The sequence below is a fragment of the Mizuhopecten yessoensis genome, unplaced genomic scaffold (assembly GCF_002113885.1).
Source record: "Mizuhopecten yessoensis strain PY_sf001 unplaced genomic scaffold, ASM211388v2 scaffold9373, whole genome shotgun sequence".
In the NCBI taxonomy this organism is placed as follows: Eukaryota; Metazoa; Mollusca; class Bivalvia; order Pectinida; family Pectinidae; genus Mizuhopecten; species Mizuhopecten yessoensis.
In genome coordinates, this window is record NW_018408015.1 from 7405 (window position 1) to 15678 (window position 8274).

General features: G+C 37.3%; 1 long non-coding RNA gene across 1 annotated transcript; it reads right to left on the minus strand.

Annotated features, from left to right (window-relative positions):
• Nucleotides 1-407: 407 nt before the first annotated feature.
• LOC110457924 lies at nt 408-1925 on the minus strand. The gene is made up of 3 exons (XR_002463734.1): nt 1802-1925; nt 1126-1212; nt 408-571 (listed from the first exon to the last, which is right to left on the minus strand). It is a non-coding gene; the product is annotated as an uncharacterized LOC110457924 (long non-coding RNA).
• Between the last annotated feature and the right edge of the window lie 6349 nt (nt 1926-8274).

The following is an 8274-nucleotide window of genomic DNA, read 5'->3' on the forward strand; positions in this document are numbered from 1 at the left end:
ATGTGGGACCAACGTGGGCCCAACGACTACTTGATGTGGATACAACGTCGGGCCAACGTTGTGCCAACTATAAAACTATGTTGGGTCAACGTTGGGCCAATGCTTAATTGTAGTGCATATTTGACGTTGGGCCAACGTTACACCAACGAACAACGTTTGCTGGGCCAACGTTGGTACAATGCTGTATTTTAGTGTTTTGTTCGTAATGGGCTTTCCGTCCTATAAACGACTAAGATTTTTTAAGGATGATGTCAAGATAGAGAAAAGAAAAGACAGAAGGAATGAATACTGGGAAAGCAGGAAATGAAAAATGAATAAAATATTGTTGCCTGATAATAGGAAAACAAACAGTGATTTAAATTATTTCATATCCATCTTTTTATTTTTTACACTGGATGATTGGTAGCCGATGCCATCAGTGCAGCTGTCGCCGCCTCTTTCTGTCTTTTAATTTCTTCTCTTTTTTGTCTGCCCCCTTCTCGGTCCCCTGCATACCTCAACCAGTCTTTGGCTATATTGTCGACCTCATCGTCAATGGCCTTTGCCGTAAGGCGGTTTTTTTGTACAGCCCCTTAAAAAATATGGTAACATTAAATGTGTAAAAAGGAAAGTGTTCCTAGTTCATTGTGCAAAAATTCTAAACCACAGTTAAATTTGTAAGGTAAAAATTGCAAATGACCCTAAACAATTTCCCTGCTAATCTATGTACAACTAAGTTTGAATTAAAATGTCATTTTAGGATTGCAATAGAAAGATTGCTTCTATAGGTCAATGTTCAGAAATTATAAAAAAGGTCTATCCCCCTTTAAAAGTTGAAGTAAAAAATAACTGTGTCAGTGCCCTAAATACACAGTACCAATTCTGAGTTCCTATTCTACCGTGCAATGAAGGTACATGTAGCTACAACAATGGTTAAACAAATTAACACCTAACGATATACCTTGTTTGTACTATGCACTAAGTCTGAATAAATTGTGGGAACAATTAAGATTTCAGCTGATAAAAGGACAGAGTCATACCATATTAATATAATTACGTCTATTTCGACAGGCGAACCGACAGGTAAAGTAACCATGAACCGGTGGTTCACCTACTTTATCAATACAACAATGATGTTATACTTACGTGTTATAACTTCATGAACTTGAGGGCTGAGAAGCCTCTTTTTAACTTCTTCCCTGTCCAATTAAACTTGATTGTTAAATGGAATCTCTACAAATGAAATAGCATAACCGTAACATATGCAGGATGATAAGGCCTCTACATATGTCTATAAGGTAATTTCTTTCGCATTTTGTATTAGAAAACACTTTCAGTAAGCTATGGGTAACATGCTTTAAATTTATGTCATTTTTGGCACGGACCTCCACCCATAGTGAGCTATAATGTAATATTTACAGTATATAAACAAAATAGTTCTGGAATGTAGTCTAAGAGTTACTTTCCTTCCACACACACACACACTACATGTATATATATATTACACATGGATATAATGACGATATACATACCGGCATTGTACTATATACAAAGCATTTATATATGTACCCATACCATACCCGCCTGTTGCATACATGTAATAAATTACAACCTTCATCAAAGATTATTTGTAGAATATAGTAAGTTATATATAGTGTATATACAATATGTACCGTATATTTGTAGGTCAACTGGACATTCACATGCAGCTCAATTAAGTTAGTTATTGAGAAAATTAAGTTATTTTAAGAGGTAAAACACTATAATACAACTGATGATAACCATATCATACAATTGTCTATTAATACAAATATATACTTACATTATAATATGAAAATCACAGCTGCAGTGAATCTTCTTAGTCTGTGTACAAATCACGGTCTGCTGTGTGTGCACAATTATAAAGGTCTGGTCCAGTGGCGGGAGAAAACGGCTGACCTACATGTAATCTGAGATGTGATCTATAGGCCGTGCCTACACGTGTACTTGGACATGTCCTGAGGTGATGATATCAGATACATATGTAACTCACACTGGGGTTCTGGTTTTGGCGGTATGCATGTACGAGCTCAAGAGTAATCAGAATATACCAAAACATTGAGTGCTCTTGTAGGTATTATTTTGAAAAAAGAAATCCATATTATAAAGCATGTCAATAAGTTCGATATGTACGTCTTTTATTTGTTGTTTATAAAAAATAACAAAAAGAAATTCTTTCAGTTAAGTTATTACCAAATATTTTGTAATTGATATCAGTTGATTAGTGCTTGGCCGAGTGTAATTATTATTTTATGCAATTATTATTTCACATAAGACATTGGCAGTGGGCCAGCGATGGGCCAACACATGGAAATTAATTGTTAGATTTACTACATCCAGCCAACGTTGGACCAACATATGGAAATTAATTGTTAGTTGTCCTACATCCAGCCAACGTTGGCCCAACACATGGGAATTAACGGTTGGTTTTACAACGTTCAGCCAACGTTGGGCCAACAACATTAAGCCAACGCCGACGTAAGGCCAACCAAACGACCAACAGCCAACGTTGGGCCAACGTATGTCTGCTATCTGGGATGCTTCCCAGCCGGGAGTTGATCCATGAGAAAGATGCATACATGTTGGCTAAGGCCCTAAAACCACGGATACCGGGTTCGACACTAACACTAGTCTGCTAGGCCTGGACTAGTAGATTTCAGCAAGGACTAGTAAATCACCTAATTACCTAACTGGTCCTTTGGATATAAAATATAATTATAATATGCGAATACTCCTTTTTTTAAGTTTAGAAAACTGCATAAAATAACATATAATGCATGATTATTCTCAAAATTTTCCTCAAACTTTACCATATTTGTATGGCAGTAGTGTAGTTATTTTAAGTCCAGTGGCTGGCATGAACTGTCCCTTACTTTTGCTGTTTCGTGCTGTAGATCGCGAGGTTTCCTTATCAGGAAATCGGCAACAAGTTACATTGACGAAGGACTAGTAAATAATCTTTTTAACTAGTGTCTAACCCTGGGAAAATGATTTGTGAACCGCTTTGAGACGACCTAGGAACTAGGTTGTGATGGAGCGGTATATTCATTTATAAGATTATTATTATTATAGACAACTACTAAAGTTTCTCCAGGTCTGTTACCACCCAGGAATACATTCATGCTAGCCCCTTCCAGGGGTCATACAGGGCTAAGATATACAACATAGTAATAAATGAACTATAGGTTACAGGTTGATTTTGAAAAAAAATACAAGCCCAACATTTTTTTATTAGCTCGGAGCGTTGGGCTTGGCAATTTAGGCAAATATGTAGATCTTTCATGAACTGAAAAAAATTGACATTGTTTATATGATTTTATTTTCTGGGCACCCCCAACGGTTCCAGGGTACTAGGGACTAGGTTTGCACTTTCTATCTTCTATACTATTTCACCTGGAGTAACCAGATTTGGTGTACAAGGACAGCTTTGGATTGCGCAGTGAAGAGTGCAAGAAAAAGGTCACTTTGACCTATCTGTGTCTAATGCTTTGACCTTAACTTTTGAAAAAAGTTGGTTCGGGTCACATCTTCTCTTCTATTTTACATGGAGTAACCGGATTTGATGTACAAGGACATTTTGGGATGGAGGAGTGCAGAGTGCAAGATTTAGGTCACTGGGACGTATGACTTGACCTTTGACCTTTACTTTTGAAAATGTTTGTATGGGGCATATCTTCTATGCTATTTCACCTGGAGTAGCCAGATTTGGTGAACATGGACACATTGGGATGGCGGAGTGAAGTAGGTCACTATGACCTCACTGTGACCTATATGCTTGCTTACATGAGTGTACTGTTTGTGTATAGAAATTCTTACCGGTGGCAATGGGGGTCTATTGATTGCCTTGCAATACTTAGCCTTGTTAATTAATATTTTCTATGCACAGTAGAACATATCTCTTTCATTTTGTCTTGAGAACAATTTTGCCCTGAAGGAATCAGGCAATAAATTGACAAGGTTGTTAAAACAATAGTAAATAAGTAACAACAAAAAGCCCTACATGGCATATCTTGACAGGTTTTCTTCATTAAAATACATTTTTTTTAGAATATTCAGCTCACTTATGTCCTAAGGAGGGATTCTGTTCGTTTTGTTACCCTAAAATTCTTAGCTGGGGCGCCGATACACTATCATCACAAAGGTTACTGAACTATGTGCGCTCGCTTATAGGCAGTGCCTATTTCATATTATTTTAAATATGCTGCATGAAGTCTTGATTTAAAAACATTTCATACACATACATACACATCAAGCATGGAAATATATATCATAGATGTACAATAAAAGGGAGAAAACTCTGTTATAATGTATAATAAATGATCTCCCTTAGACTGCTAGCTTACATTGAAAATTACAAATGATGCAATTTTTTGCAAAAGCTTCAAAAAGACAAAAATAGAAGATTTGCAAATATTGCTGTCCCATATTAGCAACAGACTGCAGAACATTATTTTACACTTCTTAGATCATTTGAGAGGCTGTTCCATACCTTTAAGATCTTTTTCTGTAGCCCTCTGCCTTTAGCCTTGTTATCCTGATGGGCTCTTGTAATCTGATAAGCAAAATGATTTGGATCAGTTCAGATGTAAACACAGGTGTCAAATTATTTACAATTTTGAAACTTTGGTTTACATGTAGAATATCAAGTTATCTACCAATTCTTTTAATGAACAGGACCCCATCGGCTGTGACGCCACTTGTACTAATATTAATACCTGGCCTCCTCTGCCCCGGCCGGGTATTAAATCGATCCTATGCCTTGTAATGGAGCAAGCCCGGTGTGAATCACACCGGTGCGATTTTAGAATTAATTGAAGGCACATTGGTCCGCATCCATAAATAAGGTTGTAATATGAACTATTTCTGTTGATATCCTGCACAACTTGAAGTTTAACTCTGCCTAAAAGGTCGTTAAATTATCAAGTTAACGTAGCAAGCGTAATCGAAATCTGAATTGACCGCCATGTTGGAAACTTCATCTCTCTTCTGATATAGGTCAGACGTCCAAATATGGGTGTCATAACCCGATATGGAAATTGTAGTAAACATGGCGGCATCAGTAGTAATACTATATTTGGCCATGCAGGCCATATATAGAAAGGATAATTGAGATAACATCACGCATGATCTGTCATGGCGGTCGTTTCTAAAAAAAAATCCCCAAGAGAGACTTTGTTAATTTCATAAAAGAGTTTTTGCATGGGTAAGGATTCGTTTTTTCAACAATTATGCAATATTTTGATATACATTATACTAATATGTGGCGTGAATTATATGCAATCTTACAGATTAACAATTTTGATTTTGCTCCATTAGTTAGCATAGGACCGCTTCGTAGCTCTGATGACGCAATATATAAAAAAAAAATCTCGTCGTCAGAAAGCTTAGTTATCGCAGCTATGACGACACAAGTTTAATGCCTGTAGCAGTCACCATGGAAGGAATAGGAATTCAAATAAACAGGAAAGTTACGACAGTTACATAATTAATTTTATACAATACAGTACCTATGTATGCGATGCTAAATTATATCACAGACCTAGATAATCTTATTCCATGATTATATTTATCTCAAATAAATAATCGAATTGCGAGATTCAAACTCTAAAAAGATTTTAAAAAAAGTGATAATTTAACATCTTGGTTCAGGGGATAGTGCTATGCCTCAGTGCTAAAGATGAACATCACTTCAAACAATGTGTGCTCAAGTACCTCAGCACAGAGTCTGGACAGCACCAAACCACTAACAAGCACTCAGAAATCCTAATCATTTAACAGAGTGCTTCAGAAAACAAACCAGAAGATGATGACTCGTTACCGCAACTTTCCAGCTATAATTCACACTGCTGTTCATCTGTGCAACTGTAGTATAGCAGACTCTACAGTGATGAGGCTACATGGTATAGCAGACTCTACAGTGCTGAGCTAGGCTACATGGTATAGCAGACTCTACAGTGCTGAGGCTACAGGGTATAGCAGACTCTACAGTGATGAGGCTACATGGTATAGCAGACTCTACAGTGCTGAGGCTACATGGTAAAGCAGACTCTACAGTGCTGAGGCTACGTGGTATAGCACACTCTACAGTGCTGAGGCTACGTGGTATAGCAGACTCTACAGTGCTGAGGCTACATGGTATAGCAGACTCTACAGTGCTGAGGCTACGTACAGTTGGCAGTCCTTTGTTGAGTTGTTCGTGTGTAGTCAGTCACATCACATACCTGCGAAAGAGACAGTTATATCATCAGCAACATCAAAGACATCTCATGTTCAAACTAAGGACAGGATATCACAGAATCAAACGGTATCGCATGCATGCAAAGGCGCATGTTCCTGTAGTGACATATAAATCTGGAGTGAATGACCAAAGACTTCATGCTAAGAGGATGTCCTAAAAACAGATTGCGCTAAAATAAAAATGGTGATAAGAAAAAGTGTTAAGATGACTGTGCTTTTGAAAATGTGTGTTTATTTGTGTGCTTTTTTTTAAATTTCAATGTAAATGATTGTTTGATTATTAAATTTTAAAACTTACTTGAATTGTTGTTTATCTCTACTTGTCAAAAAAATACAATTTGGATGAAGGCTATGGCCTAAACAAGTCTGAGGCTCAACATCCAGGTGTTCATACTTGATACAGAGGCCATTGTGGCACAAATGAGACACCTGCAATGTACGAGGCAAGGTAAATTGTCTCGTCATAATCGTGTTCTGTATAGAAAATGGCGCAGCCAGGAAAATTAACAACGACAAGTCCATAATCACCCCTCAAGCTTCCCCTGGCACCAAGCGATACTATACACAGCCGGGACTGAGGGTACAATTTCAGACTGTTTTGATAATTTTGCCCGATAAAGTTCTAGCCAAGATTTTACAGACATGCATGAGGACAGCACTGTCATTTGAAAAATAAGTCATAAACAACAGAGAATCAATGAAAGATGAGGATCACCTGAGCATGTGCTATTCATCCTGAAAGGACTCGCACAACTAAATCATTAATTTTATGTTATTACTAAACATTTTAGCTAATAATTTTAATATTTTAAGTTCAACACCAGTGACAACTGTCTCGTCTCAGAGGTTGACAACATGAAGTTTACAAGCGAAACCGGTGACCCAAAACAGAAACGCCCCCAGAAGTTTTGCCGCAGTTGTGGTGAATTTTGGGGAGAGTTATCTCCCTTAGACCGATAACCGCGCCCACAACCTCGAGTTGACATCTCACTGCGGTCTCTTTACATCTTGACGTTGAACTAAACACACGTGAGTGATTTTTCCTCCACCTTGTTACTTGATTTCAGGAGCTAAGAGCAGTTTCAACTACTTGTTGTGACGGTGTGAAATAACTCACACCGAATTCACGACACAGTGCAAAACCCACACATAGACATGGAAATATATCAAAAGTATAAATTTTTCGAAAGTGAAATACCTGTACATTTCATTCATCTAAAAATCTGTCTTCAGTTCCTCATTAAACTTCCTCAGTGGCCCAGTAATTAGCCTGAACTGATTTTAGATAGGAAATACAAACGTATGAAACTCTTGCCGATTGGCTGATTTAGTTTTGCAAGTCCATATGTGAATACATGAATCACACAGAAACAAAGGGCGATATGGATCGAAAATAACAAGAGTAAAATACTAATATTACATATTATTCATGGTCACTTATCACATTTTGTTTACTTTCAGACCTACGTGCGACCTCATCTTCTCAAAAATCACACTTGTATTAAAGTTGAGAAATATTTGTAAATTAAACTAATCCTTTTGAGTACGATTCTGTAGGCTATTTGCTTACCAAACTTCATCTGCATGTTTTGGTTCTTATCCTGAATTCCGGGAATTATGAGTGTCATTCGAAACCTATCCGGTAATGTTCCGGGTATTTGAGCACAAATTAGGCACGTGCAAATTGCCATGTTTTGTTTATATAAGTCGGTGAGCTAGCACAGCTAGCTCTCAGTCAGTATTAAAGTCTTCAAGTGACTGTCTGGCTCACACTCTCCTTCTCTTTCACTGTTACCGTCATTTAGGTAGGGTATATTTTGGAATTAAATTCCTCAATTATGTCTCTAAAAGTATAGATTACATAGAGTTTTGATATACATGTATAATATAGCAGCTGCACTATGCAGAGTGAGGTTAAACTTGTGTCTTATATAACAGCGCAACGCCTTTCCTACTATCTGTCTATATGTAGTGGCATTATAGGTGTTTGGCCATGTAGCCGGTAGGATGTAGACTTTG